This window comes from Parasteatoda tepidariorum, chromosome X1 (assembly GCF_043381705.1).
Source record: "Parasteatoda tepidariorum isolate YZ-2023 chromosome X1, CAS_Ptep_4.0, whole genome shotgun sequence".
Taxonomy (NCBI): Eukaryota; Metazoa; Arthropoda; class Arachnida; order Araneae; family Theridiidae; genus Parasteatoda; species Parasteatoda tepidariorum.
This window is the reverse complement of record NC_092214.1, coordinates 7,678,733-7,699,617: the sequence shown is the minus strand read 5'-3', so window position 1 is coordinate 7,699,617 and position 20,885 is coordinate 7,678,733.

Here is a 20,885-nt window from a genome sequence, read left to right as displayed (position 1 = left end):
AAAAAAAAAAAAAAAAAAAGAAAAAAAAAAAACAGTTTTGAATCACGTATCCAATCAGCTCGATGATTTAAAATACTTTTTTTATTCTTATAAAAATAAAAAGTTTGAAACAGCCTAATCATGAATATTCTTTCCTAAAAGTACGAATACTTGATTATGCAATAGAATGTANTTTTAAAAAAAAAAAAAAAAAAAAAAAAACAGTTTTGAATCGCGTATCCAATCAGCTCGATGATTTAAAATGCTTTTTTTATTTTTATAAAAATAAAAAGTTTGAAACAGCCTAATCATGAATATTCCTTCCTAAAAGTACGAATCTTCTTCTTCTTGCTTGCTTGAGCTTGTCAGATATGTGGCACCTCTGCACATGTTGCATTTTGTACCATGCTCCAAGCCCAATTTTTCCTAGTTCCATTGTCTTGGGTCGCCTACTTTATTTATATAGTTAAAAGTACGAATACTTGATTATGCAATAGAATGTAAAATCTAGATAGATAATATGGGGCAAACGTATTAAGGTATCTTCAAACATGTAAAATATTACGCTTCAAAGTTCAGCGACTAATATTGTAGTTAATAATTGTACCGATTTTTTTTTTCTAAGAATGCAAGTCCTAGGTTTCGAAGTCCTAGGTTCGTTGTATGATATCGCCTCCAAGGGGCGGTGAAGACGTTTAGGGGATGCGCTAAAAAATTATGGGCATTTGCTGGGAATTTTAGAGAGTCCGTAGCAAACTATAGAGGAAATGTTATTTAGAAGAAAAAAAATCTTTGGGATCAAAACTAATTTCAGATTTGAACACATCCGAATTAGGCAAGGTGCAACAAAAAATTTGTTACCCATGATACTTATGCTTCTAACTCCCCATATAATGTTTGGTATTATAATTAGAATCCTATTAAAACATTTAAATTATTGACGTTATTAAATTGTTTTAAAAAAATTTACTAAAATTACTTAAATTTTTTTTTTGTGCTTTTCTCTTCCTTTTAACACGCTTTACAAAGAAGTTTTGAATAAACTTTTGAGTTACTTTATGTGTTTCTCTTGCTTTCGTAACATTAAAATTGAATTATAATCCTGCTTTAATTATTCAAAGGGATATTATAAAATGTAATTAATTTTTGATATCTTATTGTTAACTAATAAAACAAAACTCCCGTATCAGATTTTGAAATATGTCTCATTCAGATTTGATTAATTTCATAAATGATATTACTTATTTCTCACTTTTAGTAAACGGGGGTTGAAAATTTTTCGGCTTGCAAAGTGGATGACTGTCCAAAAAGGTTGAGCATCTATGGTAAATAAATGATTCTCAAATTGGAAAAGAAAAGAACTCAATTCATCCATGGACTTCAAATTTATTTTTTATTGTCATTTTTTATTAAAACATTTTTAATCTTAATTTTTTTATATTTTTATCAGATTTAAAATTCCCATAATTGTATCAAAGACATGATTCTTAATAATAAAGTAATTCATTATATGAAGAAAATTATTTATAAAATGTGTTTCACTTATATATTACGAGGGTAGTTTTTTAAGTAAGGGCAGTTTTTAAATAAAAATCAAACGAAAGAAAATTTTCAAGAAGCAAATTTATTTTCAAATTCTACTTACGTTTCTCTTTATTTCAGCATAGTAGCGAAATTTGTTTAAACACTTATCATACCTTTCAACTGGATTTAGAATACCCTCTTCATAGAAACTTGCTACCTGCTTCATTAACCAGGAGGTCACGGCAGTTTTCACTTATTCGTCATCGTTGTAGTGATTGCCGCCAAAGTGATATTCAAAATTTAGGAAAATATGAAAATCACTCAGCGCAAGGTCTGGACTGTAGGGAGGAGTGGTCCGAAACTTCCCAACCAAAAGTATCCAATAAAGCTGGAATCTGAGCTGCGGAGAGAGGCATTGTCATAGAGTAGCGAAATTCCCTGTCACGATGGCAAGGAATTTTGCTACTTCACAAATCGTAACTTAACAAATCTGTCAGTGAATGAATGCAGCAGACTGGTTTTTTGCAGACTAAAACCGCATCACTGACCATATCTCGTGCGTGTTAAATTTAAACATTTTAAAGACATAGAACTTACCGTACAATTTACCTACACAACTGCAACAGAGTACAGCTGTTTCCAAGGAAGGACGGGACACGACGCACCCGTACACTAATAGGTGAACTATTAGTATACACAACGAAACGGACTTTACTTAAAAAGCAACCCTCGTATTTATTTATATGAAATATGCCTAATGAAATGAACAAATTTAATACTGATTTTGAAATAAGAGAAACGTTTCGAATTATATAGATCTGTTACTTAAAGTGAACTTCTTTGTAGAGATTGTTGAATTTATATTAATTTAATGAGTGAATCAATGGAGCATTTTCTTTTTCTGTTTTTATTTCCGGGTATATGTTCAATTAACAACTTATCCAATTATGTATTCACTTCAGGATTATTTTCCATTAATTTTCTTTATTAGATTATGCAAATACACAATGTGGAATATTTTTAATGAATTCAAACATTAATTAGTTTATTAAAGTTATTTAACATTTTTTTACTTAGTATGTACAAGTAGGAAGATGGAAGACTTGCCTAAAATCTTGTTTCAATATTTGATTAAAAATACTGGCAACCATATGACTTTTATCATACTTTCAATATAAAATAAAAAAATTTTAATTAGATTTTGCGACCTGACCAAGTCTACTATTACATTGCTTCTATTAAATCAATAAATTAACAATGACAAATAGACTTCACCTTAAATTTTAATTCAAAAATAAATTAATTATCTCCCACACTTTATAGAAGAGGAGTAATAAGCTTCTAACCATAAACAATATAGTTTCTATTCATTTTACTTATCATATGAAAACTCTAATGATTATTAAGAACCACCTCAGAGACAATTAGCCAAGGAAAAATTAAAGTAAGCGGAAATTGAATCAACCTCTTGACCTTAGCAGAGACCTCCTCCATTCCCGCACGCGGTGATCTGTCAAAGTTAAATGTGCTTAACTTACCTTTGTTGCTTCATCTGCCTCTGTCCATTACTCAAGTTAAAGGTAGAGAAAGCGAAGTAAGTCAAAAAATGTTATTCTTAATTATGTTTTTTTTTCTCTCATGGCTTACCAATAAGGGAGTGGATTTATGATTTTCTGACGCATAGCCAGTTTGTTACAAACAAGTTTAAAGAAACCATTAAAATTTTATAATAAAGGCTTGTCTATTTGGATCGAAATTTCATCATGTTTTAATAAATTCTTTGAAATTTGCTGAAGTAAAGTGTAATGTATATATAGTTTGAGGGGCCTCAAGACGTAAAGTTTAAGCATTGAGAATTTTTTTTTTAAATAATGCAAATTATTGTCGTTTAGATGGAAAAAAAATCTGCTTTTCCCTCAATTAAAACGAGAGTTAAAACTTGGTTTCATTTTCTCCTCATATTCAATTTCTAGTGATGCTGAAAACTTAATTTTTTCATTCCTAAATGGTACTTTTTTCCAACTCAAAATCTATTACAAATATTTGCATACACTTAAAATTTTTATTTTTATTTTTCATCTTAATTTGCTTACAAAAAATTTATTAAACAATCTTACTAACTTACTTAAACTTACTAAATATTAAAAACTTAATGTTAGAAATTTTTTGCATGTTTTTACACGCTATTAGCAAAAAAAATACTGAAAAAAATTAAGCATAAATCAAAAAATGAAGTAAAAGATTTTTCTTCAACATGAAGCAAAATATTTTTTTTTACAATTGAAGCATAATATCTTCAGCTTTCAGACTGCAGTAAGATTGAATAAAAGAAGTATAGAATAATTATTTATAGTTTTTCATTTTAAAACAATAAGATGAAATAATTTCTTATCCCGATAAAAATAGTACTTGCATTTTTATAGAGCAATACTACATATTAAACTAATGTGAGCTTCTTGTACTTTTTTACATATTTACAGGGATAGGATTACAAAGAAAGGTAAAATAGAGTGGACTAATATTCTTTATTTTAAATTCTTGTAAAAGAGAAATTATTGAAATTTAGGTAATATCTTATTAATCGTGTTATTAAAATTTGTACGCAATACAATGTACAAAAATTACCAAAAACACTTATCAATATCTAAGATATTTTTCAGCGTTAATGCGCACCTACGACATGCGTGCGGTTGAAATGTTTTCAAATAGTTATTAATAAGGAATTTCTTCCTGACTTCAATTAATAAAAATGTTTTTTTATGCCGAAGTTTGATATCTAAACCCCTCATTTAACACTGCATTTTGTTTAATCAATTATTTCCCCTCATAAACTGAGTGCTCCATACTGAACATCCCGAGCGGCGATGGCTCAGGAGATAGAGCGTTCGCCTTTCAATGAGGTGAACCGGGTTCGAATCCCAGCAATGGCTGGTCGATACGAATTCCGCATCCGGCTTGCATCGACCGCAGTGCTGACGTAAAATATCCTCAGTAATAGACGGATCATGGCTTAGAGTCCCCTTGCGGTCAGGCTAATCGTGGGAGGTTTTCGTGGTTTTCCTCTCCATGTAACGCAAATCCTGGTTAGTCTCATCAAAAAAACCTTTATGAAGGCAAATTTCTCCCAATACTTGATCCAGGAGTTCCCTTGTCTTCTGGATTTTGTTCAAAATTACAAGGCTACGGATTTAAACGTTAGTAGTCGTAAACCCAAAATTGGGTCGACTGTTCAACGACGGTTATAAAATATAAAATGAAATACTAAACATCTTTTGTTTATACTTTTAGAAACCAAATCAACAATAAAAAAACAAAAATCTATGCACATCACGCATACTTAATGTGCAAAGAAATATTTAAATGAAAAAAAAAAAACATTTCTCAACAATGCCTGATGCCTTAATTCAATTAAGGCTGAGAAGATAAAAGAAGGGTTTAAAATCATTAAAATAAATTATTTCCAAGTGAGACTCACTTTTTTCCCGTAAACGTAGTTCTCAAATAAAGAGGCTTTAAGTTGCTTTAACTTTTTTGTTGTTTTACTGACCTTACTAATAATTGGTCAATGTTTGGGATATTTAAAAAGTAACTCCAAAGCTGCAATATTTGGGTTAAAAAAAATACTCAATAATTCAGAATTATTCATTGATTTTGATTTTAAAATAAGTGGAAAAAATTCGGCAAATTAGTGGTTTCTTAAAAACGTTTAATATTTTTATAAAAGTATTTTAGCTTTATGACATTTTTTAAAGTCCAGATAACTCTGACTTTATTTTCTTGAAGAAAGAGCTTTGACGAACACTCTTAGTTTAGAGAATCAATTGATAAAGAACCACGATACAAAATAGTCATAGTTTTATTTTCTTCAAATAGACGAATATTTCAACGGGAAAAGATTTATTGACTCATTATTGGTAAAAGAAACTATATTTAACATACCTTTTAAACAAAATAGCCATCAAAATTTTTTTTAAAATTAATACCGTTTTTATTATAAATTTTTTGCATTGCTTAAACTTGTCTTGAGCTTATCTGGCTGTGGAACAAGATTATTGTTTAGTTAAAAAAGTTCTCTTCAAACTTGATAATGTGCTACAAAAGGATACTGAAAAAATTTTGCACCAATCTAATAATGTATAAGATTAAATCTAGTATGATTAAAAGTTTTAATAATCAATTAAAGAAAAAATATCTCGGTAAATCCAGCAACAAGCAATAAAAGGTAACTTGAGAAACATCGCACTAACTGTGTTAATGAATTTTCATGTACTAGGATTTAATCTTAATGGTTCGAGGAAGCGATTTCAAATATGCTAATTAATTTGTGCCGACGATGTTTTATGTTACGATATCAGACGCAAAAACCTACATTCTCTGAACAAACATATCTTCATTTTGAAGAATTCCTGACCCTCAACATATAGGGGAAACCTCAATCTGGTTAATAGGGTCCCACTAGTTTGGTCAAAAGAGAGGTCGAAAGTTTGGATCTCAAAATGTTAGTTTTACTTTTTTTATATTATTTTTTTATTTTATATTTGTTTACGTATTTTTGCGTTTTGCCATATCTCGAAAGTTTTTTAAGCGAATTGTAACTATCCCCTATATTTTGAGGGTCAAGAATACAAATCCTTCGAGAAAAAAAAGGTATGTTTATTCAAAGAAAGTACATTTTTGTATCTAATATCGTAACTTAACGTATCGTCTGCACAAATTAATTAGCATATTTGAGGTCACCCTCTTGAGCCATTAAGATTGCGTTCTATTTAAGTGAAAATCTGATCATTAGATCAAAAATTATTCAGGATGTTTCGTTTTCTTTTTTTTCCTTTTTATTGCTTACAGTGCATAATATTAAAGCCAAGGAGATTAAAATTTGCTTTGGCATATCAGGCTGGCGGCAGAATAAGTTAGAATTAGTTAAAAAAAAAAACTCTTGCACCTAGTAGGTATATAGTGAATTAAATGAGATTAACCCGTGAAACTCAACAATTGTTTTTAATTCTATTTTTAAATAATCTAATATGTAAAAAAAAATTAAAAACACACTAAAATATTTTGCAGAATTAAAGCTCAATGATATGATAGTTTTATGAATCACAGGATAAAAGCGTTATTTTACCCATTCAAGAAGGTTAATTGTTTTAGAGCTCTATCCTATCAACAAATATAATGACTCCTACGCCTAGGCAGTGATTCTCATTAAAACTGTGGTTATGATGTACGGATTATTTCTTATTATGCGAAAGCACTGATAAGACGAGATGAAAAATGTGTTATCTTCTCTGGTGATCTTAGACTTTATATTACTGATATGATAAGGCCTCACATGAAGATTTGTTAACCTCAATTAACCGTAACTTCGTCAAATATAAATGGATAAAATCAGATTCATCTTCGTAGGAGGTTTGATTATTTTTTCAATCCCTTTAGCCTGCATATTAAACGTATAAATCCCATGTCGTTTTTGTTTTTGGCATGTGATTTAATTCAATTTTTTTCTTCTGGTCTTCATTTTAGCATTTGACAAATATTGTATTTCATTAATTACGGAATCCAGAGGTTTTTTTTTTCTCACGTACGAAAGAAAATCCAGCAATTTTGTTAATTTAAAGCATTGCATCTTGGTAAATATACCAGAAAAAAAAAGGAGTCTTTTTTTGAAAAAAAGTTTACAGTTTTTGTATGGTGCATAACAACGTTTATTCAACCTTAAATAAATTATAAACGGAAAGAGATATTCTTTTCAACCCACATAAATAAGTGATCCTTTTCTAATTTGAGATCACTTACGAAGCAAACTAGCTGTTAAAGGGGGTTAATGCAAAATTATTTTAAACAAAACAAAAGCATATCTTAGATTTCTTCGCGATCTTAAATAATTCAGTACGAAACTCAGTGCGAAAGCCTATAGGTTTTCGTACTGAGTTTGTTTTTGAATTATTTAAGATCGCTAGTTGTTTTTGAATTATCAAGATTTGAATTTTTGCATTGACCCCCTTTAACAGCCAGTTTGTTTTGTAAGTGATCTCAAATTAAAAAAGAATCACTTATTAATGTGGGTTGAAAAGAATGTCTCTTTCCGTTTATAAGTTATTTGAAGTTGAATAAACGTTGTTAGAGAAATTTTAGAAAGTAGATGATTAAATAAATAAGAATGAAGTTGGCTACAAAAATGTAAAGCTTATGCGAACGTCACTCTGAAAGAAGATAAGTCCCACATTGGATTAAGATAATTCCTAAGATAAGAATTTTTTTAAAAAAATATAGGTAAAAAACATATACTAGAAAAATATGTATATAAGAATTAAAAAAAATAAGTAAATAAGAATAAACTGAAATATGTAAGAAAAAAATCTAAATAATAATACATACAAAAAAAATAGGTAACTATCATTAAAATTTTTTAGTGGTGATTCAAAAATTACGTGATCTAAAAAGGAGATAGTCTCATGATGAAATATGTTGTGAAGGGCTTAATTAGACTACATAACTGTTTAATATCTTCGTCATGTGTATCAACATAGGTGTTTCAAATTCAAGTCAGCATGAAAAATTACTTCAAAAAATTTTCTTTCATTACACAGACCGATACGACACGGTTCCCAGTAGATCACCGAAATCAGAAATCACTGGCAGTGGTCAATAATCGGATGAGTGTCGGACATCAGCCCGCTATAAACTGTTCAACCGTAAAGAACTTGACTTGGCGCTCAAGTCTTCTTGTTACCAAGGATGGAGAGCCATCCCCTCTGATGACGATCAAAATTGTGAAGACGGATTATCCTCAGGGGTAGGTAGGAACTTTGTTTACGCCACGTTAGAGCTGCACAATGGGCTATTGGCGACGGTCTGGGAAACATCCCTGAGGATGATCCGAAGACATGCCATCGCAATTTCGATTCTGCAGAGGGGATGGCTCCCCTGCTTTGGTAGCTCAACGACCTGCGAATGAATTCGAGCACTTTACGCTAGAACAGTTTAGCGAGAACTGATACCGCGCACCCTCGGTTCCTACGAAGCCTGATGGAAGTGGTCCCCCACCCGCTTACTGACCTCAGTCAGTGATGCTTGACTTCTGTGTTCTATTGGAAACAGTGTCTTTACGATCAGTCCACTGCAGGATATTATCCTCAGGGATGTTTTCTAGACCGTTGCCCATTGTGCATCTCTAGTGCGACGTGAAAGATGATAATCAATCACAAAATAGTGCGGAAAAACACATTGAACATGTTAATTCTCCTAATGGAAAGTGAAAGGTGAGTGCCATTTCCAAAACTATGAGTCTGTTGTTACATTCAAGCAAAGAAGGATAATCCAAACCTCCATAATTACAGGAAAAATTACAGGAAAAACGCAACAAAACCATTATTGTTGTCTCATAATGCAAAAATAGTAGTTAACATTTCTATAATCCAGAAAAATGCGATTTTGGGTTTTTTTTTTTTGCTCTTGGCACATACGAAATGTATAAATAAATAATACTACTAATAATAAATAAAATAAAGTAAATGAAAATAATTTTTTTGAAAAACTAAGACAACTCCTTAGAGTTTTATAATTGTAAAATATAGGTTGATATAATCAGGTTTCCAAAGGACTTTTCTCCTAACTCTTCAAAATAGTTCACTGATATAACACAAACGTGAAGTAAAATCATTTAAATTATTAGGTAGAGTGGGGTAAAATGGTTTCTAAAAAAAATTGTCTTTTTACTCTTATATTAAAAAAGAGTTTACTTAAAAAATTAGTAACCGTTGTTCATTTAATGTTCTTAAACGTATCGAACTATATTTTTATCTCTTACGTTACTCTAACTCTGCCAACTCTTTATAATATATTATCCTTAATATTTTTAATAGAAAAAAAAGGCCTAAGAGCAGAAATTCTGTATTGCACTTTACGTTGCTAAAAAGAAAATACTAATACAAAAGTGGATGGGTTTCTTTTTCGTAATGAACCTTTCAATAATTAGGAAAATTTTCAAGCTTTTATAAATAACATTTTATTATTAATAATCCTATGTTTCAGGGAGAAAAAAAATTTTTTTCAAACATTTCATAACTTCTGTATTAACTTGAGTATAGAATTTTGGGAATAATTTAAAAACTGGGTTATGTAAAATAGTCATACGTGGAAAAAAAGGCATCGAAAAATTGCTATTTAATCAACAGTTCAATTGGCATTATTTTCTGTAAGAGGTATTTAAAAAACTTATTTATATACAATTTTTAGTCACTAAATATCAGTTTCTGCGTCTTAGCTCATAATTAATGAATAAAAACAACATTTCTTTAAAAAAAAATAATAACGTGTCTTTTGACGCTACAGTCGTAATTAGTACAGAGGGTAGCATAGGCAAAGGCAAAACCTTTAATCTAACTGCCCTAATCAACTGTAACAACTCACTACAGTTGTAAAAATAAGACATTTTTTATTTAATACCGTTAATGAAATTGCAACTGAGAACAACCTTAAATCGAATGTGAAATGAGTTTCTTCGGAAGTGAAATGTCCTCTTCACATTTTAAGACAGAAATTAAGTTTTTAATTCAATGCAATTTTCATATTCTTACATCATTTTTTTGCTTATTTTAAATTCAGAAAAAAAAATTCCACTAACATTATAATATTTTCAAATCATGGAAAAAAAGTTTATTTCTAATGCTTTAATGCATTTATTTTGCTGCAAATGTAACCCTTTTTAATTTTTATCATTCAATTTAACAGATGAAAGAAGACGAGATAAAAGAAATTAAACATATGTTTGCTAGCTAATGTATAATTTAAATATCTTATGGCTTTAAATTACTTTAATTGAAGAAAACAGCATTGTGAAGATAAAATTTTTTAATTTTTAAGAGTTTTTCCTTCGGGGGAGGAGTATTTGGATAAGTTTTCAAGTTAGAATCATGCCCTTTAAGTTTCGCAAAACTTACAGACTTTAACTTGCAAAACTTTTCACGGAACCTTTGTAAAACTTCGAACGAAATGTTAGAAATTGATATAAAAAAATCTGTCTGACGTTAAATACTTTTTTTCAATTTATTTCTTTTTCTTTGTTATAAGATCAATAATTTGAAATGGAATTCTTTTGATCTTATAAAAAAAAATACATTTTAGAAAAGGACAATATTGAAGTATTTAAAATAGCATATCGATAGAGCCCCGTAATTATATTAGAACATCTATTAAAATGATCATTCCAAAAGAACAGAATTTTAAAGCTTTTGAACACGCAACATGATTGATGCAGTTCAAAATCTTATAAACTTGTTCAGCCAAACACAGTTGAATTTATGAGTTAGACCACCTTTGTTAGTTTACCTCATAATTTTGTCATGAGCAGGTCAAACTGAAAACACAGAAACTTTGAAAAAAGTAATTTATAGCTACAAAGGTGAGTACAAGACATTTACCTTGGTAACCTTTAATTTCATATATGTACAGTGTATGGTCAAAAAAAGATCTTTGAACTTTTATCCATTAAGTCGTACAGAAAAATCTTAACCTAAATTTGTTTACGGAAATAATAATTTACAAACTGAATAAAAAATATGGTTGTTAAGCAGTTTGCTTTCAATTTCTGTTGGAGGTTACTTTCGAACATTTATCTTTAACTTCGATCAGCACGCTATTATACCGAAGTAACGCCCCTTAGCGCCTTGGATGTGACGCCATCTTTAAAGTCAAGACTTTTTCACGTTTTAACGCCACCTGGTGTTGTATCGCAACACATTATTTGACCAAAATGGTTTCCAAATCATTATAGCGATCACCGAGTACTGTTATCTGATTCATTCAAAGTGTCGGAACGTTTGGGATCGAAGTTAGATTTTGTGGCCTTTGTTACCCTCGACGTAATGTGTTTAACATCATTTCGTTCATCGTGGTGCGCCATAACGCCCACTTCATTTCCTTGAATAAATAGAGGCATTGTAAAATATCACCTCTTCTCAAATAATTGTATATCAAAACAAATTTTCTTTTAAAGGAGGAAGAGCTCAACAAAGTGTTAATAGTGTGGGTAGGGAAGGAACTCTTTTTTTCCGATAAGTGGATTGTCTGATGTTTTAAGAATAATTTAAAACTATCAACCTGGCGAAATCTAGATTTTTATTTTTAATCGAAACGTGAAGAAATTTTTCAAGATTCTAATCAGCTTCATTGGATAAATTTTCAATTTGAATATCATTTATAACAGTAACATATAGTTGAGCTATTGAACTATGCGTAAAGAAAAATAGATTTTCTTTTTGAATAAAAAACATGATTGGTAAAGCTGACACCATTATTGAGATATCTTTAAGAAGAACGAATAATAGTTCCACTTTAGAAATAGAGATAGACTACCTTTTCTTAGAGAGCTTAGATCTAAAATGTACTTTTAAAAATTCCTGTTATATTCATTCACATAAAGGAGGATTAAAGATTTTCCATTCAGAAGCGTTACTGCATGGTATATGCAAATGAGGGCTTACAAACACCAACATCTTGACATTTTTTATTTTATTTTACAACAGTCGTTGAACAGCCGACCCAATTTTTGGGTTTACGATTACTAATGCTCAATTCTGTAGCCTCGAAATTTCGAACCCAATCCAGAAGACAAGGGAACTCCTGGATCAAGGATTGGGAGAAATTTGCCTTCGCGGAGAACTTTTTGATGAAACTAGCCCGCATTAGCGTTACGTGGAGGGGAAGACCACGAGAACCTCCGACGTTTAGCCTGACGGCAAGGGCACTCTAACCCGTGATCCGTCTACCACTGAGGATATTTCACGTCAGCACTGTGGTTGGTGCAAGCCGGATGAGAAATTCGTATAGACAAGCCATTGCCGGGATCGAACCCTGGTTCACCTCACTAGGAGGCGATCGCTCTATCCCCTGAGTCATCGCATCTCCAACATCTTGATATTTAAATAGTATGGCATTCGCTTATATCCGAAGTGTGTGTGGAAAATTCTGAAACGTAAACAGTGGTAACGTTACTGAATAATGGGGCAAACAAGATTTTTTTTTTTTAAGTTGACGGAGGAAAAATAATTTTAAATATTCGTTGAAGAACGAAAAATGTGAATAAAGAGAAGAGTGTCCAACAAAAAGTACCGTTGTGCTGAGGTGTACAAAATTCAGTGCTGACTGCAATCAATGCAAATTGATCGGGAAAGTAATTCACATCCAATAAAATGCACGTCCCTACATCCAAAATGTCGCAATGCATATGTGCCTAACGCTAAATGGAAGATGCTAGAGTACTTGCCTTACAGACCATATCGCTCACCATGCAATTTTCACGTCTTTAGTTCCTTAAAAATGACCCTGAAAGGTCGGTGGCTCCTGTCAGACAATTAGTACAACTGGTGATTTCGGATTTTTTTCAAGCAGTTTAAAAAAAAGTTTTAACAAACAAAAGTTTTAAAAAGTATATTGAAGTTAGAGAGGCAGTTTAACGATCTCCTAAACACCGTACGTGATTTTGCCTGATTAGCATACCAAATCGGGATTGCGCAACCTTCAAATTGAAGCGTTTGGTCACCCCTTATATTTATAAATTAAAAGGTCTAGCAAATCACACTTTATGTTACCTATTAAATTGGTTAGGTCTCTACGTGATGTTTGAGAAACAGGAAGCACTTCGGATAAGTGACTGGGACTAAATTAGTCCTTTTCCTTTACTGATTTTAATTACTCTTATTTCCTCAAAACGTCTGAATCGAAAAAGAAAATAAACATTTTTTCTCAAGACGCTGTGAAAAATCCACAATTGCGAAAAGCAACGTGATTTAAAATTCCATTAATTTTCCATCAAACCTCTTTTCGTCTCAACATCAACAAACTTAGTTTAAACTAGACTGATATAGTTTTATTTACGCTTTCAAATAATTGAACAGCTTTTGTTCGACTCTCGTCATAGGTTTTGGAATTAGTGGAGCATAAAAAAAAGAGTAAAAGAAAAAGAAAAGAGAAAAGTTTAAGAAAAGAGAAAAGTAAAAGAAAAGAGGAAGTAAAAGAAATAGAAAAGAATATTAAAATATGAAGTTAATTTTTGAAATCAGGCATTTCAGCAACAATTCAGGCATAACTTTATTTCGCTTACACCCGGTACCAATCGTTTCTGAGAATTTCTAGCTTATGACATGATGGTATGGTTAACATTTCACATCCAGCATATCCAAAACCCAACTCATGGTTGATGTTGCCCCAAGAAAGGCTTATTTATTTCATTTGAGGCATTCAAGTTGGTCTTAAATATTAAACTACATTTACTAGTACAAAAATATTCCCGTCACATAAAGATACTAGAATTACATAATAAATTATATGTAGTTGTTGTAGTCGAAGTTCATTTCCGTTAAAAAATTACCCGCTACATTATTGTTAAAAGAAAAGAACGGAAATATTTATGTTTGTTTTTTTATAAAATGAGATAAAAAATAAATAGTTGATTTAACTTGATTAGAACGGGATTAAGAAGATTAAAAATAATTATAAATTTAGGAAATAAAGAAGAAGAAAAAAAAATTTTTTTCTTGCAATGCCCACCTGGATAATGACTTAGGTCATACAGGTACCTGAAGGGCAGATTTGTTGGCCACTCTTTCAGGGGCACCATATTAGGTGGACCAACGTTGCTCCCACAGTAAGGACTGATAGTACAGAGAAGGAAAGAGCATCCATGTCTCTCCCGGGATTCGAACCCAGAACCTTTCTGATGCAAAGGCAGCTCCCTAACCCCGACACAGGCCGGTCGGCAATAAAGAAAATTTGAAAACTGGGAAATACTATCTATAAAGGTAGGTAGCTATGGTAGGTATTTTACTTACGTCGCACTAGAGCAGCACAATAGGCTATCGGTGACGGTTTGAGAAATATTTCCGAGGATAATCCGAATTCATGCCATCACAATTTTGGATGGCTCCTCCGCGTTGTTAGCCGGACGATCTGCGTGCGAAATCAAACACTTGAAGATAAAACAGTTTAACGAGGACCAATACCTCCCACCCTCGGTCCCTGCGTAGGCAGATTAAAGTGGTCACCCATCCGCTTACTGACTGCAGCTAATGATACTTGACTTCGGTGTTCTATTGGGAACTGTATCTTTACGATCAGTCCACTGCCTATAAAGACATCACAAATAAAGCTATAATTGATATTGTGTTTGACCATAGTTATTTATATTCAGTTTTATAACAGCAAAGAATGCATAAAACATAAGAAAGTATTCACATGCATTTTACTAAAAATGATACACTCAATGGTGAACTTAAAAGCTCAACAAGGGAAATTTTTTTCACACATCCATCTATGCTCTCAAATTTTTCTGTTTTGTCACTGATATCTTCATGCACTTTTTATATGTACTTTATATTGTTTTTGAGTTCACCATCTTCTTCGGTCAGAATAGGGATATCTTATATCACGCATATTAGGCACTATTCCTCTATATCGATTTAAGAACTTCAATTTCACTAAATCGAATCTGTTATTTTATATCCGTCTTTGAACAATCGATCCAATTTTGAGTTCACGACTACCAATGTTCTACTTAGTAGCCTTGTAATTTTGTACCCAATCCAGAAGACAAATGAACTCCTGGATCAAGTATTGGAAGAAATTTGGCATTGAGAGAAAATGGGTTACATGGTGAAGGGTCTCCGTTACTTGGAGAGGAAAACCACGAAATCCTCCCATGATTAGCCTGACGGCATCTCGACTCCAATTCATGATCTACCTACCACTGAGGATATTTTGCGTCAGCACTGCTGTCGGTGCGAGCTTGATGCGGCATTCGTATCGACCAGCCATCGCTGGGATTAGAACCTGGGGCACCTCATTGGAAGGCGAGCGCTTTATCCCTGAGCCACCACGGAATTAAAATCGAATCTGTTAGTGAAATATGTTGTTATTTTGAATCTTGAAGATTTCTTGTCTTATTAATCTTGAGCATAACCTTAACTTATTACGCTAATAATTTCTAATGACTCGGCTGGATACTGAACAGTATTCCAAAAAAAAATATCATTTTATTACTGACATAGAATAAAATATCACATAGAATAAAATCATGGCTAATCGTTTGAAACGATTTATTTTCAACTGTTTCTCACTGCCCTCAACAATTCATATATAAATCATCAATAACAAGCAGAACTTGCTACAATAACAGTCATCATCACCTGCTGATCACTTTTGTTAAAGAAAGTATAAACATTCTATGTGATACAGGGTGGGAATGAAATTGTGCTTTTCTGATTCGATTAAACCTACAATTCATCTCTCTGTGTGGTCGTGACTCATTAAAGCCTAATTTGCTATTTGCAGTTAGTGTGTGCTCAGGAGACAAAAGAATAATATGAAATGGCAGACGGGAAGTGGCAATTTTTTTTATAGCTAACGTGGAGAAATGTGCATTTTTTTTTCTAGATCCAAATATTAACTGAAGCGAATTTTGTAACTCATGTGTTATGCATTTGGAACTAACGATTTACAATCAAAGCCATAAGATCGATGAAAATTTTGAATCGTAAGGTTTTGAATTGTTGACTTCCATCGGTGAATGTTGATAGTCACATTGTCGCTTTGGTAAATGTCCGAAGTCTATACTAGGTCTAATTAAGTGCCACTGCCTCGTACACATTTTCCCGGTATATCCTACGCTGATGCTTTTTAAGGTTCAGTGCCAATGCCTAGTATACATTTGCTCGGTATGCCCTATATCAATGCTTTTTTAAGGACAAGCCCAGCACTCATTTAACCGGTTTTTAACACTGATGTTTCTCATAATCTGACCTTAGCAGATATTGAAATATCGAATAAATATAATAATAACGACAGCGAATAAATTAATATCAAATCGGATATAACAAATACTTCGGATATTCACCAAAGTCACCGTTTCGATCATTAACGGTGACATGCACAAATCGAACTGGATATCGATTCGAAATATTCTCTCCCACAATTATAAAAATTGTTAATCCAAAGACGCAAAAATTAATTTTTAATAATTAGACATTATTCTTTATTGTTTAATGAATTGACAGTCGAAAACATTTTGAATTGTAATGCATGCAAATTTTTAGATCATTTTAAAGAATGCAACTTTATATGGTGAAATATAAAGTTTTAACGAAATCGATCGAATAGTTCTCGATAAAGCGAATTTTAAGTATCTGACTTTTTTAAACTTCAATTTCTCGGGAACTATTCAACCGATTTCGTTCACATTTTGTATTTTGCCATATAAAATTATATTATTTAAATTTATGTAAAACTTTGCATACTTATTTACAATTAAAATGTCGTGACTATTTAAATAAAATGATAAAAAGTATATATATAATTATTAAAAAATATTTTTGCATGGAATTTTCTTTGGAAAAATGAATTTTATAATTATGTGCAAAAACTTTTCAATTCACTTAAGTTTTAAATAAAATCAACTAAATATGGCGAAACGGACAAAAAGTAAAATTAACATTAAGGAGCCGAAACTTATGCCGGCTTTTCTAACCAAACTATTGGGTCCATGCTTCCCGAATTGCGGCTACTCCCTATATTTTAGGGGTCAGAAATCCCGATCAGTCCAAAAAAGGGTATCTTTATTCAGAGAGAGTACGTTTTTGTGTCTGATATAGTTACTTAAAATATCATCTGCACTAACTAGCATATTTGAAATTATCCCTTCGAACCATTAATTAGTTCAAGTCCTAGTACATTAGTACTTTAGATCATAAGTCCTAGTACATTACATCAAAAGTAATGCAGGTAGTTCCGTTTATTTTTTCCCTAATTTATACATTTAAAATACGTAAAATATTTTTTAAAAATACCAATAAGAAAATATTTGTAAAATCGTTACCCCCCCCCCATAATTTGGTAATGATTAATCAATTTTATTTTGAATATAAATATTATCAATTAAATTCTGTAAGTAAATTATTAGCTATTTTGTCAATAAATTGCGCCTCGTTTAAATCTATACTAAAAAAGGTGTGTAAGCAATTATAGTTTCTTTTGAAGCCTCGAGTCAAAAATAAAGAAAACAAAATAAACAAATAAATCAAAATGCATATCTAATCAACTAAGTTTTTAATTAATAAGAGCATTTATACAACGCTGAAACTCTAATTACATCTAAAAATGAGTTTCTCATTGTCTCAATAGATGTTAAGAAGTAATTGAACCACCTTGAAGTGGATAATTAAATTTTGATGGCAATAAAACCTTAAAATTGCTTTATCTAAGAGTCACGATCAGTTGACTTAATTAATTGGTAATCGAGTTGATGTGAGCAGCTTGAATAAGCACTACTTTACATTATTTTGCTTCAATAAACTATGATAATTATGATTGTGTTTTAACTAAGTGTGTAGAGTGTAAAGAAGATTCATAATGAAATTTCCTTTTGTGGTATTCATAATAAACCGTATTTTTCACTGCTTCGGTAATCATTATTTGATGCTATAACAGGCTTGTTAAAAAGCAAGACCTACGAACTAAACGTAATCACCCGATTAGTCATTTTTGACTAGAAAAAATTCTATTTTTTTCCTTTTTGTTAATTATTTATTTATTAAAATTCGTTTCCCACTTACTTTGCACTCTTTTTATTCTTTGAGTGTCACGCACAGGACTGATCGTTAAGACACGGTTCTCAGCAGATCTCCGAAATCAAGCATCACTGGCTGCGGTCAGTGTGCAGGTGGGTGGCCACTTGGATCAGTGTGCGTAGGGACCGAGGGTGTGCAGTATTGGTCCTCGCTAAACTGTTTTACCGTAAAGTACTCGACTTCGCGTGCAGGTCGTCGGGCTACCGAAGCAGAGGTGGCATCCCCTCTGCAGAGGATCAAAATTGCGATGGCATGTCTTCGGATCATCCTCAGGGATGTTTCCCAGACCGTCGCCAATAGACCATTGTGCAGCTCTAGTGCGGCGTAAATGAACTACAACAACAATATTCTCTGAATAGGAGACCGAGTGATTCTAACATCAACTGATATGATAGTTTGGTACACGCGAATGCCGATATTGTCTCATGATCATCTACAGGACGATCCAAAGGCTATCACGTCGCCAATAGCTCATAAGTTTACTCTAAAGTGATCAGTATAAATCTAAAGCCTTTTGCAGTAAACTCTCGATAAGACGGGATTGATCAGTGCGGGAAAAAATTCCATTTATGACACTTTTCCATTTTCTATAAATGCAAATTTTTATAAAATGTACGATTAGGAATCTATCACATTAATATATCAATAAATGACCGGGATGGCCTGGTTGGTAGACTATTAGGCCCATATCCAAGAGGTCGTGGGTTCGATCCCAACCGGCCGAAGTCAACCCGTATAGTAAATGGTGAATTATTCACGTTAAATCTGTCGGATCACAAAGTCCTCCATGTTTAAATAACAAATCAATACCTCTGGGGGTACTGAGTCAGGAGTTTCCTTGTCTTCTGGGCTAGTTCAAAATTGAAAGGATGCGGAATTGAACATTAGTAGTCGTAAACCCAAAATTGGGTCTGCTGCTCAACGACAATTATGAAATATAAAACTTATAAAGTACCCTTAGGAAACATGAAAAAAAAAGACTCTACTAAAGGATAATCGTAACTCTTTTTACTAATAATTAAAATATTTAATTACGAATTATACAATATGAAATACGTTTTCATATTGTGTTATCTTTTAATTAACAGCGAGTAATATATATACACAGAAAAAAAAATTAATGTTCTGCATTTCTGGGGAAAACAATCATAAGCCTTGTTAAAAAACAAAAAATATATGGTATTTAAACCATTCATTTGGCAATTTTTATGTTCATTTGGTAATAGTTTACTGGAATTTCCGGCTTTCAAAAGTATAGTTCATATTATGACACATTTAGTGAAAAAGGCAAAGCTGAATTGTAAATTTAACCGATTGAATAGTTTTTTTATGCCACGCTCTAAACTATCATGGAAAAATTAAAAAATTTTACAACATTTACAAATTTTATAACATATTATAAAACCATATTTAATTGTTAATTTAACCAAAATCATAACCAAAGAGCTTAGGTAAGAGTTGCTAACCTTTTTGTAGTTTCGTTAGAACCAGAAATTCGGTAAATTTTATCACATTCAAGTAGTTGTGGCCATACTATTTTTTCAGTGTAGAAGTTTTTAATCGATATTTACTTTTGTTTACTATTTACGACACATTTTTCTGTTGCATAATGGACAATATTTCTACGTTTCCTTTCTTGTCACTTCAAATCTTTTAAAGCATCCTGGTAACGTTCTTATTCCTCCGGTTTCACATCTTATTCTTCACTAAGTTCGTATTATTGGATTAAGAAACTCACCCAAATATTCAATTGAACAGCTTAAATTTCGTCATCAATATTCCCAAATAAATATTTACGTGGCAAAAATAAAGAAATAAATAAAGAATCAATGCATTAATCAGGAAAACGTTTCGATCTTAAGAAAATGTGTCGCTTATTTTTCCTATTTTCCTTTAACTTTCCATTTCTGAGTTTGGCAGATACTGGTTTCTATAAGCTAAATTTATAATATTTACAAGAAGGTTTGGCCAGACAATCAAAAATTACCTTTTTAAACAGAATTCCGTTTTATACAACGTCCATCTCAGATAAAGTTTATATTGTGTTATTGAAATTTTTAAAAAATCTAAAATGTAAAGTTTAGTTTATGTAATGCAGTTTAGTATAAATATTTAAAATATTATTATCAAGAAATCTGAAAAATGTTAATTAGCAGAATTTTCAGGGATTTTTAAATGAAAAAGTATGTGAAAAATAATAAGGAAACTTCGTGAAAAAGAAACTTTTTAACCAAGAAACTAACGAATTACATAAACCATCCTTTTAAATTACAAAACATCAGTTTTATATAATTCATCTAAGGTTAAAATATTTATTTATGTTATGTAGTTTATTATAAATGTAGAAATATTTATTAATTTAAATTAAAGAGAATATTTTTATTGAAATTTAGAAATCAGAAGAAAAAAAATTTCCAGCAGAATTAATATAGATTTTTAAATATAAACAGGGTATATAAATTATGATGAGGAAACTTTGTGAAACTGTAAGTTATAACTAAGAAACTNCAGAAAAAAATTTTCCAGCAGAATTAATATAGATTTTTAAATATAAACAGGGTATATAAATTATGATGAGGAAACTTTGTGAAACTGTAAGTTATAACTAAGAAACTAATTCAGTTTGCATTATTTATTTATTTATTTTATTGTTTTTAAATTGAAAATTATCTCTTATTAGTCAATACAAATATTGTAGAGTTTGTATTAACAAGTACTGCTTTCCTTATTATATATATATATATATTCGTTTAAATCTATACTAAA